This window comes from Mustelus asterias, unplaced genomic scaffold, assembly GCF_964213995.1.
Source record: "Mustelus asterias unplaced genomic scaffold, sMusAst1.hap1.1 HAP1_SCAFFOLD_79, whole genome shotgun sequence".
NCBI lineage: Eukaryota > Metazoa > Chordata > Chondrichthyes > Carcharhiniformes > Triakidae > Mustelus > Mustelus asterias.
The window spans coordinates 591,982-610,446 of record NW_027590137.1 but is presented as its reverse complement, the minus strand read 5'-3'; the positions used below and the strand labels follow the sequence as shown (position 1 = coordinate 610,446).

Sequence of the window (18,465 nt, the reverse complement as noted above, 5' to 3'; positions counted from 1 at the left end):
ACTATAGGCCAGTTAGTTTAACATCGATTATTGGCAAGACGCTGGAGTCAAAGAGGAAATAGCTAATCATTCAGGAAAGCTGAATATAATCAAACTCGTCAACATGGTTTTATCAAAGATAAATCATGATTGACAAATTTGCTTGAATTGTTTGAGGATGCAAGAGGAAGAGTAGGTCGAGCACAATCTGTAGATGTAGTGTATTTAGATAGAGCAGCACAGCGCCAGGGACCCGGGTTCAATTCCGGCCTTGTGTAACAGTCTGTGTGGAGTCTGCACGTTCTCCCCATGTCTGCATAGGTTTCCTCTGCGTGCTCCAGTTTCTTCCCATAGTCCAAAGATGTGCGGGTTAGGTTGATTGGCCATGCTAAGTTGTCCCCTTGTGTCCCAATAGATATAGATTAGGGGGATTAGTGTGGTTAAAAATGTGGGGTTATGGGGATAGGACCTGGGAAAGATGCTCTGTTCGAGGGTCAGTGCAGACTCGATGAGCCAAATGCCATCCTTCTGCACTCAAGGGATCCTATGATTTCCAAAAGGCATTTGACAAGGTCCCGCATAAGAGGCTGGTGCATAAAGTAAAAGCCCATGGAATTGTAGGAAGTGTGTAAGCATGGATTGAAAACTGGCCGTCACATAGAAAACAGAAAATTGGAATAAATGGGTCATTTTCAGAGTGGAAAGATGTAATTAGTGGAGTACCACAGGGATCAGTTCTTCGTCTGCAATTGTTCATTATTCAATTAATGACCTGAAGGAAGGAACAGAATGGAAGGTTTCCAAATGATTCGAAGATAGGTGGTCAGACATGTTGTGATGAGGATCTTTTGATTCTGCAACGGGATATAGATAGATTGAGTGACTGGGTGAAAACCTGGCAAATGGTGTTTAACGTGGGGAAGTGTAGGGCCATGTATTTCAGTAGGAGGAATCAAAAGGGAGATTATCTACATGGAGAGAGGCTGCAGTTGAATGAAGTACAGGGGGATCTAGATGTTCTTGCACATGAATCACAAAAGGCTCGCAAACAGGTCCCACAATAGGTAAGAAGGGATTGGAGTTTAAAAACAGGGGGGTTTTGTTGCAATTGTACGGAGTGTTGGTGAGGCCTCACCTGGAATACTGTGTACATTTTTGACCCCCTGACCTAAACAAGGATATAGTAACATTGAAGATAGTCCAAAGGAGATTCACCAGGCTAATTCCTGCGATTAGAGGGTGGTCTATCAAGAGAGAATAAATTGTCTCGGTCTGTATTCATTGAAGTTTTGAAGTCAAAGGGGTGACTTTATTGAAGCATATAAGATCCTGAGGGGGCTTGACAGGGGAGATAGTGCGATATTTTCACGAGTGGAAGATTACAAACAAGCTACAAGACAAAGGATCGGTCATTTAAACCCGAGTTGCGCAGAAATTTTTTCTCGCAAAGGATGGTGAATCTCTGGAATTCTCTGCCCCAAAGGGTGGTGGAGGCTGGATCATGAGAAGTATTTAAAGTGAGGTGGATAAATATTTGATAAATCGACGATTGGAGGGCTATGGGGAAATGGCACAGAAAAGAAGCTGAGGCCAGAATAGATCAGCCATGATCGGATTGAATGGCGGGGCAGGCTTGATGGGCCTGGTGGCCACTCCTGCTTCTATTTCTTGTCATCAGTTCCTGCAAGACAACAATTTCCCCAGAAAGTGTTACATTTGGACATAAATGAGTAGACTAATGTGTGAACACACTGTATTACCTGGTTAGAGAGACATGAAGAATGTGAGGACGATTTTTATTTCGGCAGCGAGTGGTGACCTGGAAGTTAAAAATTCAACTCCAGAATAAGAAAAGAAATGGAAAGGGAGAGAAAAGAAAGTGTTTTACTCACAGATGGTGCCGACAGGAGGAAGTTTGAGTCTGTCTGAAGCTCAATCTTCATTCAGAGAGAAGCAGCAGCAGCTTTGCTGGACAGGAATGAGCAGCTGAACAAGCTCATTGTCCAACTTCCGCATTCAGACAATGAGGAGCTGTGATTGGCTGGAGGACCAGAGTCCTTCCGGTCCTCCAGAGGTCCCATTGGTCAAGCCCTGCAGAAGAACAATGAGGGGCGGGGCTCCACGTGAGGGTGGGCGGGACTTTGTCCTCCAGCCGCGCTGAGCTGTTGTCCAATGGGAAAGGCTGGAAGACCGGGACAGACAATGGTCAGTGCGCCGGCCTTGTCCCGGGCCCCGCCCCACACCCGCACATGCGCATTCCCCCAAAATCCGCACATGCGCGCTTTTGATTCACTGCCCCTCACCAGCTCTGGCCAATGAAAAATGTTGGAGGACCGGAAGGCCTGAGGTCTTCCAGCCAATCAGAGCGGGGGATTTGTGTGACTGAAGATGGAGCTTCAGACAGACTAAAATTTGTTCCTGTCGCCAACATCTGTGAGTAAAACACTTTCTTTTCTCCCCCTTTCCATTTCTTTTCTCATTCTGGGGGAAATTGGGGACTTGCAGCAACTGAAGGGAAAGGAAGTGAATCCAGGGAGGCTGCAGACTCTGGAAAGGTTGGCCCAGGTCTCTCTCTCTTAAAGACATTGACATCCTTTGCTCCCTCAGCTTGACTCATTTATTTGTCTGGCTAAAAGGATGGTCTCTTTCCTGATGTTCACATTTAAAGGCTGGTTTCCACCGGAGATGGCTGACATTTAAGGGAACAAATTAATATCGGACAGAGATATGTCTAGTTTTGTTCTATTGTACAGATTAGATTTTATTTATGGTCCTGTAATAAAGTACATTTATTTGGAGAGAAAGCGAAGATGAGATGGGATTTTTTCACTCAAGGATCTGGTGAAGCTTTGGAATTCTTTACCCCAGAGGACTGTAAAGCCATCATCAAGAATTTTCAAGTAAGGGTTTGATAGGTTTCTAGATATTCAAGATCATAGAAATCATAGAAACCCTACAGTACAGAAAGAGGCTATTCGGCCCATCGAATCTGCACCGACCACAATCCCACCCAGGCCCTACCCCCATATCCCTACATATTTACCCACTAATCCCTCTAACCTACGCATCTCAGGACACTAAGGGCAATTTTTAGCATAGCCAATCAACCTAACCTGCACGTCTTTGGACTGTGGGAGGAAACCGGAGCACCCGGAGGAAACCCACGCAGACACGAGGAGAATGTGCAAACTCCACACAGACAGTGACCCAAGCCGGGAATCGAACCCAAGTCCCTGGAGCTGTGAAGCAGCAGTGCTAACCACTGTGCTACCGTGCCGCCCATGATATCAAGGGATATCAAGGGATCCAGGGGATACTGTGGAGAAAATGGTGCTAAGGTACATCTGGGCTGCACGGTGGCTCAGTGGTTATCACGGCTGTCTCACAGCGTCACGGACCTGGCTTCCATTCCTGGCTTGGGTCACTGTCTGTGTGGAGTTTGCATGATCTCTGCGTGGGTTTCCTCCAGTGCTCCGGTTTCCTCCCACAATCCAAAGATGTGTGGATTGGGTTGATTGGCCATGATAAATTGACCCTTAGTGTTGGGGGATTCGAAGGGTAAATATGGGGGGTTACGGGGATTGGAACTGGTTGGGATTGTTGTTGGTGCAGGCTCGATGGGCCTAATGCCTTCCTCCTGCACTGTAGATTCTATGATTCTATGAATGGTTGAGCGGACTCAATGTGGCGAATAACTGATTGCAGCTCCTTTGAGTTATGATTTCTGTGCTGGACAGGAAGCAGTGAGCATGGATCTGTCAATCAACCTGAATCAACACCTTCTGGAATATTGGGCGTGTGAATATTAGATACAGCAGAGTGAGAATGGAGGGCGAGTGTGTGGGATGGAGATTTACAGCTTTTGGGGAATGAGAGGAAAGAATGCTCCATAGAAACTAGAATTGTCTGTTCTGAACTTCTATCCTGTAGCGACAGTGATGGTTTTTATAAACTCCTTTTACAGGATATCAGAAGGTGAAGATTTACAGACAGAAATCTCAAACCAAATATCTGACAGACTCACTCAATTCATCTGGACCCGAATATCATCGGCCTTTGAATCTAGAAGGAGAAATGTTTCTCTGTTCTGTCTGCTACAGAAGATTTTAAACATCAGCATCACTGGAAAAGCACCGAGACACAGACACACTCAATTGAGAGTGTTCCAGTGCACTGAGGAAAAAGCTTTAACCAGATACACAGCCTGAAAATACATCGCAGCATTCACAGTGGGGAGAGACTGTACTTGTGTTCTGTGTGAGTTTTAACTGATTGTTTAACCTGGAGAGTCACAAGGACACCCACACCATGGAGAAACCGTGGAAATGTGGGGACTGTGGGAAGGGATTCAAAGCTCCATCTGATCTGGAAATTCATCGACGCAGTCACAATGGGGAGAGGCCGTTCACCTGTTCGGTGTGTGGGAAGGGATTCACTTTGTCATCCAGCCTGCGGAGACACCAGCGAGTTCACACTGGGGAGAGACCGTTCGCCTGCCCTCAGTGTGCGAAGAGATTCAGTCAGTTATCCAGCCTGCGGACACACCAGCGGGTTCACACTGGGGAGAGGCCATTCACCTGCTCTCAGTGTGGGAAGGGATTCACTCGGTCATCCAACCTGCGGACACACCAGCTTGTTCATACTGGGGAGAGACCGTTCACCTGCTCTCAGTGTGGAGAGGGATTCACTCAGTCATCCAACTTGCGGACACACCAGCGAGTTCACACTGGGGAGAAACCGTTCACCTGCTCTCAGTGTGGGGAGCGATTCACTCGATTATCCATCCTACGGACACACCAGTGAGTTCACACTGGGGAAAAACCATTCGCCTGCTCTCAGTGTGGGAAGGGATTCAATGACTTATCCAACTTGCAGAAACACCTGCGAGTTCACACTGGGGAGAGGCCATTCACCTGCCCTCAGTGTGGGAAGAGATTCACTGACTCATCCAGCCTGCAGATACACCAGCGAGTTCACACAGGGGAGAGGCCATTCATTTGCTCTCAATGTGGGAAGGGATTCAGTGTTTCATCCTCCCTGCTGAGACACCAACAAGTTCACGAGTGATTCCAGGGGTTGGATTCTGCTGTTGTTGTTTCTGCTCTCAGTTACATCCAGGACTGCATTTTGTTCATTCTCACAGTTGGTCAATGGGGAGGGTCGGAGGGTTTCTTTCTGCTGGACTGGCCGGTCTCACAACTGCCTCCAGTGGGCTGATGCTCTTTGAGTCTTGTTGCGAATACCTGGTTTCAAATTTCACAAGGATCACAGAGTGACCGGGTGTGAGGAAGTTCAGAGATATTTAGTCAGCATTTCTGTTTGAAACCCCCCCAATGCCCATCCAATTTCCTTTGTAATTGTTTATTGTCTCCACTTCCTCCACCCTCGTAGGCAGCGAGTTCCAGGTCATTACCATTCGCTGCATCAAAATATTCTTCCTCACATCCCCCCTGCATCTCTGACCCAAAACAAGAAATCTGTGCCCCCCTCGTCCTTGTCCCATCAGCGAATGGGAACAGCTTTTCTTTGTCCACCTTTTCTAAAACTGTCAGAATCTTGTCCACCTCTATCAAATTTCCCCTCAACCTCCTTTGCTCCAAGGGGAACAACCCCAGCCTGACATCGACAATAACGAACAAACTAACAGAATATGTTACTGCCTGAAATCAAATGGGAATGTTTAATTTCTGTTTTAAAGATATTGTGAATATATTGTCCTGGACAATAAAGGAATTGGAATAACTCATCTTGGGACTGGTTGAATGAAATGTATCAATCTGATATCCACCTACAGTCCAGTGAAAGTCTGGAATGTGTAGCTGGAAATCCCTCCCTAACAGCACTGTGGGTGTACCTACACCCCAGGCATTGTAGCAGTTCAGGAAGGCAGTGTTGGGGTTGACCCCGGCAGTGTTGGGGTTGACCGGGGCAGCTACATACAGTCACATATTCTGTTATAATTGAAGGACTGCAGATTATAGGACTGGACTATTTTGACCACATTCCTGTGACTGCTCAGTTTCTGCAATCACGGACCATTAAAGCTGCTTAGCAGGGCCCCAACAGAGGACCTGGTGAGAATATTTACTCAGAATGAGTTCGAGTTAAATTTATTGAAGGACCATCTGGTGTTCAGCAGCTGAGAGACCCGAATCTGTGAACAGGGGGTCTGACCAATCGGCAAACAATGGTAGGTAGTTGGTCAAGAAATTAAGAAGTGTTCTCAGGCATGTTGAAATTAATTTATCCTAAATTTGTGATAAGAACTGTGAGGGATTTGTGACCCAATAGTCGGTGAAGTGACGGTATACTCCAAGTAGCACTGGACTGAAAAGCGGACCTCTGAGAGTAGATTCTAATGGTTATAATCTTACCCAAGCATGGCCAGTGAAAAATCAGAGCTCGAGTGGGGACCGGACAGGTTCTTACCTGCCATTTGGAAACTAAGAAAAAGAAACTTGTTGATAAAATGATTTGAGAATAGAGCCAACGTTTTGTGTCTGGACGACACTTCATAACTTCGAAACATTGGCTCTGTTCTCTCTCCGCAGATGCTGTCAGACCTGTTGAGATGTTCCAGCATTTTCGATTTTTGTTTCAAATTCCAGCATCCACAGTATTTAACTTTTAGGATAAAATGTTTACGCAAAACAGAGGGAGTGGTGGCAAAAAGAGAAACAGGGTAAGGATGATAAAGTCTGGGTTCTGATTCTCTGAGCCCATGTAGAATTTTTTTAAAAGAGTGAACCAGTTTATAAAGAACGGAAGTTACCCATCCCTAACAAAAACTGATCAAATTAAAATAATTACGTTGAGGAATATAACAAAAAAACTTAATAGATGAAGTTTAAAATCAAGTTTGTTTTATTGTTAGAGAAGTTTTTTAAACTTGTGTAAAGTGATAGAACATAGAACATAGAACATAGAACATTACAGCGCAGAACAGGCCCTTCGGCCCACGATGTTGCACCGACCAGTTAAAAAAAAAAACTGTGACCCTCCAACCTAAACCAATTTCTTTTCGTCCATGAACCTATCTACGGATCTCTTAAACGCCCCCAAACTAGGCGCATTTACTACTGATGCTGGCAGGGCATTCCAATCCCTCACCACCCTCTGGGTAAAGAACCTACCCCTGACATCGGTTCTATAACTACCCCCCCTCAATTTAAAGCCATGCCCCCTCGTGCTGGATTTCTCCATCAGAGGAAAAAGGCTATCACTATCCACCCTATCTAAACCTCTAATCATCTTATATGTTTCAATAAGATCCCCTCTTAGCCGCCGCCTTTCCAGCGAAAACAATCCCAAATCCCTCAGCCTCTCCTCATAGGATCTCCCCTCCATACCAGGCAACATCCTGGTAAACCTCCTCTGCACCCTCTCCAAAGCCTCCACATCCTTCCTGTAATGTGGGGACCAGAACTGCACACAGTACTCCAAGTGCGGCCGCACCAGAGTTGTGTACAGTTGCAACATAACGCTACGACTCCTAAATTCAATCCCCCTACCAATAAACGCCAAGACACCATATGCCTTCTTAACAACCTTATCTACTTGATTCCCAACTTTCAGGGATCTATGCACACATACACCTAGATCCCTCTGCTCCTCCACACTATTCAAAGTCCTCCCGTTAGCCCTATACTCAACACATCTGTTATTCCTACCAAAGTGAATTACCTCACACTTCTCCGCATTAAACTCCATCCGCCACCTCTCGGCCCAACTTTGCAACCTGTCTAAGTCTTCCTGCAAACTACGACACCCTTCCTCACTGTCTACCACACCACCGACTTTGGTGTCATCAGCAAATTTGCTAATCCACCCAACTATACCCTCATCCAGATCATTAATAAATATTACAAACAGCAGTGGCCCCAAAACAGATCCCTGAGGTACACCACTTGTAACCGCACTCCATGATGAATATTTACTATCAACCACCACCCTCTGTTTCCTATCCGCTAGCCAATTCCTGATCCAATTTCCTAGATCACCCCCAATCCCATACATCTGCATTTTCTGCAGAAGCCTACCATGGTGAACCTTATCAAACGCCTTACTAAAATCCATATATACCACGTCCACTGCCTTTCCCCCATCCACCTCCTTGGTCACTTTCTCAAAAAACTCAATAAGGTTAGTAAGGCACGACCTACCTGCCACAAAACCATGCTGACTATCACCTATCAATTCATTACTCTCCAAATAACTATAAATCCTATCCCTTATAATTTTTTCCAACATCTTGCCGACAACAGAAGTGAGACTCACCGGTCTATAATTCCCGGGGAAGTCTCTGTTCCCCTTCTTAAACAATGGGACAACATTCGCTAACCTCCAATCTTCTGGTACTATACCAGAGGCCAACGACGACCTGAAGATCAGAGCCAGAGGCTCTGCAATCACTTCTCTTGCCTCCCAGAGAATCCTTGGATAAATCCCATCCGGACCAGGGGATTTATCTATTTTCAGACCCTCCAGAATATCCTGCACATCCTCCTTATCAACTGTAATACTGTCTATTCTACTCCCTTGCAACCCAGTGTCCTCCTCAGCTATATTCATGTCCCCTTGCGTGAACACCGAAGAGAAATATTGGTTCAATGCCTCACCAATCTCCTCCGGTTCCACACATAACTTCCCTCTGCCATCTATAACTGGCCCTAAACTTGCCCTAACCAACCTTCTGTTCTTGACATACCTATAGAACGCCTTAGGATTCTCTTTAACCCTATCCGCCAAAGTCTTCTCATGTCCCCTTTTAGCCCTTCTAAGCTCGCTCTTCAACTCCCTCTTAGCCAATCTAAAGCTTTCTAGTGCACTACCCGAGTGCTCACGTCTCATCCGAACATAAGCCTCCTTTTTCTTTTTAACCAACAAAGAAACTTTTTTGGTGCACCACGGTTCCCTAGCCCTACCAATTCCTCCTTGCCTGACAGGGACATACCTATCACAGACTCGCAGTAGCTGCTCCTTGAAAAAACTCCACATGTCGGACGTTCCCAGTCCCTGTAATCTCCTAGTCCAACCTATGTTTCCTAATTCTCTCCTAATAGCCTCATAATTACCCTTCCCCCAGCTAAAACCACTGGCCCGAGGTTCATGCCTATCCCTTTCCATCACTAAGGTGAACGTAACCGAATTGTGGTCACTATCACCAAAATGCACACCAACTTCCAAGTCTAGCACCTGGTCTGGCTCATTTCCCAGCACCAGATCCAATATAGCCTCACCTCTAGTTGGCCTGTCTACATACTGAGTCAAAAAACCTTCCTGCACGCTTTGAACAAAAACTGACCCCTCTAACGAGCTAGAGCTATAACAATTCCAGTCAATATTAGTCAAGTTAAAATCCCCCATAACAATTGCCCTATTACTTTCACTCCTAAGCAGGATTGACTCCGCAATCCTTTCCTCAACCTCTCTAGAACTTTTAGGAGGTCTATAAAAGACTCCCAACAGGGTGACCTCTCCTCTCCTATTTCTAATCTCCGATGTAATTGTGTGCCAAGTTTTTGCTGCTCACTCCCCCCCCCTTTAGGTTCTGTAGGAAAGTTAACCTTTTCAGCAGACAGTTCATTTGTTTTTAAATCGCCTGAAAATTCATATTTATTTTAGTTTATAATTGAAGATTTATGGGAATTTGCTAAGGTGGGCGTTTGACATTTTTAAAGAATAAAGAAGGGGTCTTGAGAAGCCAATTTGGTAGAGAGAGATGGAGGGAGAGATGTTTACAGAGAGGTGTTGAGAGCTGTTGGTTTTACAAGTTACCCCCGTTTGCAGAGCCGTCGCTTCATGCCCTGGTCTGAGAGGGAGAGAAGTCTGTTCAATTGTTAAAGTGAAGCTTTCTCCATTAAGTGTTAATCGATACTTTGCTTTTTATCTTTCTGACTTGTCACATTTTTAATGGTTAATAAACTTTCCGAATTCACCATTTAAAGTGTTCTTTCTTGCCAGATGGTTAAGTCACTAGAACCTGGTGTGAATTACAATTAGGGAGATTATTGTAAACAAGAGAACCTCCATAAATTGATGACAGGAAGGCTGTGGCAGGTGAGAACCCAGAAACTATCATTATCATGAAAGAGGTAGTGTTGGGCAAGTTAATGGGGCTAAAGGTAGACAAGTCTCCTGGTCCTGATGGAATGCATCCCAGGGTACTAAAAGAAATGGCGGGGGAAATAACAAATGCACCAGTGGTAATTTACCAAAATTCGCTGGACTCTGGGGTGGTTCCCGCAGATTGGAAAACAGCAAATGTGACATCACTGTTTAAAAAAGGAGGTAGACAAAAGGCAGGTAACAATAGGCCGGTTAGCTTAACTTCTGTAGTAGGGAAAATGCTTGAATCTATCATCAAGGAAGAAATAGCGAGACATCTGGATATAAATTGTCCCATTGGTAAGACGCAGCATGGGTTCATGAAGGGAAGGTCATGTTTGACTAATTTGGTGGAATTCTTTGAGAACATTACATGTGCAGTTGACAATGGGGAACCTGTGGATGTGGTGTATCTGGATTTCCAGAAGGCATTTGACAAGGTGCCACACCAAAGACTGCTACATAAGATAAAGGTGCACGGTGTTACGGGTAATATATTAGCATGGATAGAGGATTGGTTAACTAACAGAAAGCAAAGAGTGGGGGTAAATGGGTGTTTTTCTGGTTGGCGATCAGTGACCAGTGGTGTGCCTCAGGGATCAGTGTTGGGACCGCAATTGTTTATGTTTTACATGGATGATTTGGAGTTGGGGACCAAGTGTAGTGCGTCAAAGTTCGCAGATGACACTAAGATGGGTGGCAGAGCAAAGTGTGCAGAGGACGTTGAAAGTCTGCAAAGGGATATAGATAGTCTCAGTGAGTGGGCGAGGGTCTGGCAGATGGAGTACAATGTTGGTAAATGTGAGGTCATCCATTTTGATGGAAATAACAGCAAAATTGACTATTATTTAAATGGTAAAAAATTGCAGCATGCTGCTGTGCAGAGGGACCTGGGTGTCCTAGTGCAGGAATCTCAAGGAGTTGGTTTGCAGGTGCAGCAGGTAATTAAGAAGGCAAATGGAATTTTGTCCTTCATTGCGAGAGGGATGGAGTTTAAAAACAGTGAGGTTATGTTGCAGCTGTATAAGGTGCTGGTGAGGCCACACCTGGAGTACTGTGTACAGTTTTGGTCTCCTTACTTGAGAAAGGATATACTGGCTCAAGAGGGGGTGCAGAGGAGATTCACTAGGTTGATTCCAGAGTTGAGAGGGTTGGCTTATGAGGAGAGACTGAGTAAATTGGGGCTATACTCATTGGAATTCAGAAGAATGAGGGGAGATCTTATAGAAACATATAAGATTAAGGGAATAGATACGATACAAGCAGGGAAGTTGTTTCCACTGGCGGGTGAAACTAGAACTCGGGGGCATAGCCTCAAAATAAGGGGAAGCAGATTTAGGACTGAGTTGAGGAGGAACTTCTTCACACAAAGGGTTGTGAATCTGTGGAATTCCCTGCCCAGTGAAGCAGTTGGGGCTACCTCATTGAATGTTTTTAAGGCAAGGATAAATTATTGAACAGGAAAGGAATTAAGGGCTATGGTGAGAGGGCGTGTAAGTGGAGCTGAGTCCACAAAAAGATCAGCCATGAGGCTCGAGGGGCCAGATGGCCTACTCCTGCTCCTAGTTCTTATGTTCTTCCCACAATCCCCACATTTCCATGGCATCTCCCTGTGACTGCAATTATGTTCCAAAAGGCCAGATGATTGGTTGAAGCTTTCACCACACCTGACTAAACCTCTGACTAACCTGACTAAAACTGAGGATGAAGTATTGGTGTCTGTAAGGGCTAAAATAATACCCTTGGCTTCCTTGTAGATCTGTGGCACCAAGTTCAAGACTCCTTCATGAATCATCCTCTTGGCCTCTCGCCTGTCAACTGTCCATGAGAATCTTACATGTTTCAGAATGTTCACTGCTCATTCTTCCAAACCTAATGAGTATAGGTGCAACCCTTCCCCAAAAGACGAGTTGGATTCTGCGGCCTCACTTGCCCCGAGGTCAAAGGACCTTTGTGTGGTCCACCCCCTGGCCTGCTACGATTCCTGTGGTGGGTGGGATGGGAGAATTCTCCCCTACACCTTCACAACCTTTCCTCAAAAGTCAACACCTTCATCTTAGGAATGGGCCTGGTGAACTTTCTCTGAACTCATTCCAATGAAAACATGTCATTCCATAAGGAGGGAGACCAGAACCGTACACAGTATTCCAGCTGCTATCTCAGCAATGTCCTGTGTCGGTGCAGCAAGTTCCCTTTTTCAAACTCCACCCCCTTGCAGTAAAGTCCAACACTCCATTTGCCTTCTTCTTTACTTGCTGTACCTTCATCCTATTTTTTCACGATTCATGTACAAGGTCACCCAGATTCCTCTCTACGGCAGTATTCTTCAGTTTCTGTATATTTAAACAATTTTTTGCTTCTCTATTCTTCCTGCCAAAGTGGAAAAGCTCCCACTTTCCCGCACTATACTCCATCTGCCATTTTTCTGTCCATTCAGGTAACTTATCTGTGTCCCTTACAGATTTTTTGTAACACCCTCACAACTTGCTTTTCTACCTATCTTTGTATCATCAATTCTGGCTTCATCCAAGTCATTGATCAAGGTGGCTGTTTTTCTCTCTCTCAGTTGTGGGTGATATTTGTCTCTATTCTCCTGGAAACTGAATGAATCTTGTTCCAAACTGGGTTCAATATCAGACATTTCAGGGAGTCAGGAATCATTCGCCCCTGAACCTACACTGGTAAAACCCCAGACAGTTCCTCAGTAAGGAGTTTTCTGGTTCCTCACCATATATTAGTCAGGATACTGAAACCCAGCTTTTTTACAGTCCACTCCTGGAGGTCCCACTCCCTGAGCCGACAACATTCAGCAGTGTCAGTGCTGAAGTTTCACAGTGGGAGTGATTCCCAGAGTAACTGTCAATCAGATCACCATTGATGTCCAGGTTTGTGTATTTTTAGTTATCCTGATGTCTAACACACACACATCAATAAAACAGGGAATTCCTGCAAACAAACTGCAGCTTCTTCTCTATCTGGAGATCCAATGTTTGTTGAATAATTGTCCCAGCGGTTAACAGGCTCCTGTGAACTCATCCAACTCGTATTTTAATACTGACTTTAACAAATATATTTTAAATAGGTTTATTTTAAATGAGTTAAAACCAGCCTTAAAATGGTAGATATAGTATAACAACCATAGTACTTTTCAGACTGGAAACTTTAACCTGCTGTTTCACTTTGATTTAGGAGCAGATCCCAGTTTTACACCAATCTCTGATTCATGTGTCCAGCATTCACTGTCATTCTAAAAGCAGAAGTTGCTGCAAAATCTCAGTACGTCTGACAGAATCTGTAAAGACAGGAACAGTTAATGTTTCCAGTTGAATGTGACTCTTCTTCAGTGTCAAAACATTAGCTCTGTTTCTCTCTCCAGAGATGCTGTCAGACCTGCTGAGTTTTTACAGCACTTCTTGTTTTTATTTACGAGTTCAGGACTCAGACAAGACAATCCACAATACAAATCTTACAACTGGGCCAGGGTTTATTAACATCAGCAGAAACAGACACCAATGAAAATGGTTGGGACCTCGATGAGATTAACAGCAAAATTCAGTCCTTGCAGTCACTCGTGAACATGATGGTGTTTCAGCAGGTGAGGTGACTGAGTGAATCCCTTCCCACACACGGAGCAGGTGAATGGCCTGTCCCCAGTGTGAATTCGCTGGTGCTTTACCAGGTTGGATGATTGACTGAATCCCTTGCCACAATCAGAGGAGGTGAATGGTCTCTCCCTGGTGTGAACTCGCTGGTGCCTCCGCAGGCTGGATGAATCAATAAATCCCTTCCCACAACTGGAGCAAGTGAATGGCCTCTCTCCAGTGTGACTTGGCTGGTGTTTTAGCAGGTTGAATGACTGAGTAAATCCCTTCCCACACTCGGAGCAGATAAATGGCCTCTCCCTATTATGAATTCTCTGGTGTTTCAGCAGGTCGGATGAATCAGTGAATCCCTTCCCACAATCAGAGCATCCTCCCCATTGACCAACTGTGAGAATGAACAAAATGCAGTCCTGGATGTAATTGAGAGCAGAAACAATAACAGCAGAATCCAACCCCTGGAATCATTCGTGAACTCGTTGGTGTCTCAGCAGGCTGGATAATCGAGTGAATCTCTTCTCACATTGAGAGCAGGTGAACGGCCTCTCCCCAGTGTGAACTTGCTGGTGTCTCAGCAGGCGGGATGAATCACAGAATCCCTTCCCACACTGAGAGCAGGTGAATGGCCTCTCCCCAGTATGAACTCGCTCGTGTGCCCGCAGGCTGGATGACCGAGTGAATCCCTCCCCACACTGAGAACACGTGAACGGCCTCTCCCCAGTATGAACTTGCTCGTGTGTCTGCAGGCTGGATGACCGAGTGAATCCCTCCCCACACTGAGAGCAGGTGAACGGCCTCTCCCCAGTGTGAACTCGCTGGTGCCTCCGCAGGTAGGATGAAGAAGTGAATCCCTCCCCACACTGAGAGCAGGTGAACGGCCTCTCTCCAGTGTGAATTCGCTGGTGCCTCTGCAGGTGGGATGAAGAAGTGAATCCCTCCCCACACTGAGAACACGTGAACGGCCTCTCCCCAGTGTGAACTCGCTGGTGCCTCCGCAGGTGGGATGAAGAAGTGAATCCCTCCCCACACTGAGAACACGTGAACGGCCTCTCCCCAGTGTGAGCTCGCTGGTGTCTCTGCAGGTTGAATGACTGAGTGAATCCCTTCCCACACTGAGAGCACGTGAATGGTCTCTCCCCAGTGTGAACTCGCTGGTGTGTCTGCAGGCTGGATGACTGAGTGAATCCCTTCCCACACTGAGAGCACGTGAATGGTCTCTCCCCAGTGTGGCTGCGCCGATGAGCTTCCAGCTCAGTTGGGTATCTGTATCTCTTCCCACAGTCCGCACATTTCCACGGTTTCTCCATAGTGCAGGTGTCCTTGCCTCTCTCTTGGGTGGACAATCAGTTGAAGCCTCGTCCACACACAGAACACGGGTACAGTCTCTCCCTGCTGTGAATGGTGTGATATTTATTCAGGCTGTGTAACTGGTTAAAGCTCTTTAGTCAGTGCACTGGAAGACTCTCACTCGAGTGTGGCAGTGTGTTGGTGCTTTTCCAGTCACACTGATGTTTGAAATCTTTTCAAATCAACAGACTGGACAACAATTTCTCCTTCTACATTCAAAGGCCGATGATATTCAGCTCCCAAGGAATATGACTCTGTCAGGTCTGTCGTGACGTTTGAGATTTCAGCCTGTGATTCCTCTTTCAATATCCTGTAAAATGAGTTTACAAAAGTCATCAGTGTCAGTACAGGATAGAAATTCAGAACAGACAATTCTAGTTTCTATGGAACATTCTTTCCTATTTCAGTCCCAAAAAGCTGTGAATCTCCATCCCACACACTCTCCCTCCATTCTCACTCTGCTGTATCTAATATTCACCCTCCCAATTCTCCTGAAGGTGCTGATTGAGGCTGATTGACAGATCCATGCTCACTGCTTCCTGTCCTGGACACAGAGACCATAACAACTAGGAGTTGCAGTCGGCCATTTGGCTCATCGAGCCTTTTAAACTATTCAATGAGATAATTTGTTCATCTACCTCAGCATCATTCTCCCCACACTAAACCCATATCCCTTGATATCTTCAATATCTAGAAACCAATCAATCTCTCTCTTGAAACTAGTTGATGGATGAGGCTTCACTGTCCTCAGGGGTTGAAATTCCAAAGCTTTACCACATCCTTGAGTGAAGAAATCCCCCCACATCTTAGCTTTTGCTCCATCTTCTTGTCTGTTCCCCATAACCCTTGACACCCTTGTCAGTCAAAGATCTGTCGAACTGGAATATATTCAATGATCCTCAGCCTCCACTGGTCCCTGTGGAAGAGAAATCCAAAAGACTAACAACCCTCTGAGGGAAGAGATGTCTGGAAATATATAACGTAGCTACAGTTCCATATTACAAGATATTCAGATCCCAAGGAATATGACTCTGTCGAGACGTGACAGTTGAGATATTTGCCTGTGATTCCTCGTTCAGAATCCTGTGAAATGAGTTTGCAAAGGTCATCACAGTCAGAATAGGATAGAAATTCAGTGCAGACAATTCTAGTTTCTATGGAACATTCTTTCCTATTTCATTCCCAAAAAGTTGTAAATCTCCACCCATATCTATGGATTCTACTTAAAAATGAAAGTGGATGGGCACTTGAAGGAAATAAACTTTCAGGAGAATGGGATATAGAGTGGGAATGGGACTGGAATGTTATACAGAGAGTCAGCATGGACTCGAGTTACCGAATGGATTCCTTCTGTGCTGTAATGACTTTATGACTGGAAATGTATAACATTGCTACAGTATTATATTACAATGCAAGAAATAATAATAAATATATTTTATTACAGAAACATAAAGAATATATCTAATCTGGGTACCATATAATAACACTAGACATATCTCTGTCCTATATTAATTTACTGTCCCCTTAAATGTCAGCCATCTCCTGCCCTTTAATTGTGAACATTTGGAAAGAGACCATCCTTTTAGACAGAAAGAAGATTAACGTTTCAGGGTGGGCAGAATGAATTACAGGGAATAAAAATGTATCAGATTTTGTTGGTCAACATAAGCTCAGAAGTGGAAGGGAAATGATCTCCAGTGGAAGAGAAACAATTCCTGAACATTGTAAGACTAAGCTGGTAAATCAGCAGTGAATAGAGTTGTGAAGTGGGAAAAACCTCATCAAGACATAGCTTGCGGAAATAATAGTTAAAATACACCCATTATTAGAGGTAGAGGAAGGTAGACGATGTCAGAGAGCTGATCAGGGAGGGCAGAGGTGAAATAGAGAAATGGATGGCCGTTTAAAAATTCATAAAAAGCATGGTTAGCAAGTTTGCAGATGATACAAAATTAGGAGGTATCGCTGATAGTGAAGAAGGTTATCAAATATTACAGGGGGATCTTGATCAGTTGATCGGTTAGGGAAGTGGGCCGATGATTGGCAAATGGATTTCAGTACAGATAATAGAGTACAGAGGCACAACCTCAGGCTAAAGGGACAATCCTTTAAAACAGAGGTAAGGAGGAATTTCTTCAGCCAGAGAGTGGTGAATTTGTGGAACTCTTTGCCGCAGAAGGCTGTGGAGGCCGGGTCATTGACTGTCTTTAAGACAGAGGTAGATAGGTTCTTGATTAATAAGGGGATCTGGGGTTATGGGAAAAAGGCAGGAGAATGGGGATGAGAAAAATATCAGCCATGATTGAATGGCGGAGCAGACTTGATGGGACAAGTGGCCTAATTCTGCTCCTATGTCTTATGGTCTTGAGTGTGAGTGTTGCATTTTGGAAAGTCAAACCAGGGTAGGACTTATACAATGAATGGTAAGGCCCTGGGGAGTGTTGAGGAACAGAGGAACCTAGGAGAAGTACATAGTTTGTTGAAAGTGGTGGCACAGTAGACAGAATGGTGAAGAAGGCATTTAGCACACTGGCCTTCATCAGTCAGGGCACTGAGTATTGGAGTTGGGACATTATGTTATAGTTGTATAAGTCATTGGTGAGGCTGCACTTGGAGTATTGTGTACAGTTTTTGTCACCCTTGGAGTATTGTGTACAGTTTTTGTCACCCTGTTATAGGAAAAACATTGATAAACTGGAAAGCGTGTAAAGAAGATTTATGAGGATGTTGCCGGGACTAATGGGCCTGAGTGATCGCGAGAGGTTGGACAGGCTAGGGCTTTATTCCTTCAAACGTAGGAGAATGTGGGGTGACTATATTGAGGTGTATTAAATAATGAGGGGCATAGATAGGATGAACCTACATTGCCTTTTTGCCAGGGTAGGGGAATTGAAAACTAGAGGGCATAGGTTTAAGGTGAGAGGGGAAAGATTAAAAGGGACCTGAGGGGCAACTTCTTCATGCAAAGAGTGGTGGGTACATGGAATGAGCTGCCAGAGAAAGTGGTTAAGGCAGGTTCAAACAGCAGGTTTAAACATTTAAAAAGCATTTGGATAAGTACATGAATTGGAAAGGATTAGAGGGATATGAGCCAAACATGGGCAATTGGGACTCGCTGGGAGGGCACCATGGTTGGCATGGATCAGTTGGGCCCAAGGGCCTGTTTCCGTGCTGTATTGCTCTATGACTCTATGTGCTGGCAGTGTCAGCATCTATTCCCATAACTCATTGTCCTTGAACTGAGTGGCTTGCATTGCTGGGGGATGTGGTAATTTCCTTCTTTAAAGGACATTATTAAATCGGATGGATTTTTACGACAATTATCATCAATGGACTTCTAATTCTAGATTTTTACTGAATTCAAATTTCAACATTTGCCGTTGTGGGATTCGAACCCAGGGTCCACAGTGCATTGCCCTGGATCCCTGTATTA

The 18,465-nt window shown here is 45.0% G+C and overlaps 1 protein-coding gene and 2 pseudogenes across 3 annotated transcripts in view; 1 reads left to right on the top strand and 2 right to left on the bottom strand.

Annotated features, from left to right (window-relative positions):
* The window catches only part of LOC144483790 (uncharacterized), a 50,034-nt pseudogene extending 44,988 nt beyond the window's left edge, over positions 1–5,046 (top strand).
* LOC144483836 (uncharacterized) overlaps positions 1–18,465 on the bottom strand; it is a 284,619-nt gene that overhangs the window by 2,256 nt on the left and 263,898 nt on the right. Inside the window, exon 2 of one of the 3 annotated variants that reach the window (XM_078202391.1) lies at positions 1,740–1,798. The gene's annotated coding sequence lies outside the window, so the exon portion shown is untranslated. Of the gene's footprint in view, positions 1–1,398; positions 1,455–1,739; positions 1,799–1,871; positions 1,942–18,465 lie in introns of those variants that run through there. The other 2 variants (XM_078202394.1, XM_078202393.1) reach the window with 2 other exon arrangements.
* LOC144483809 (uncharacterized) lies at positions 13,329–14,992 on the bottom strand (annotated as a pseudogene).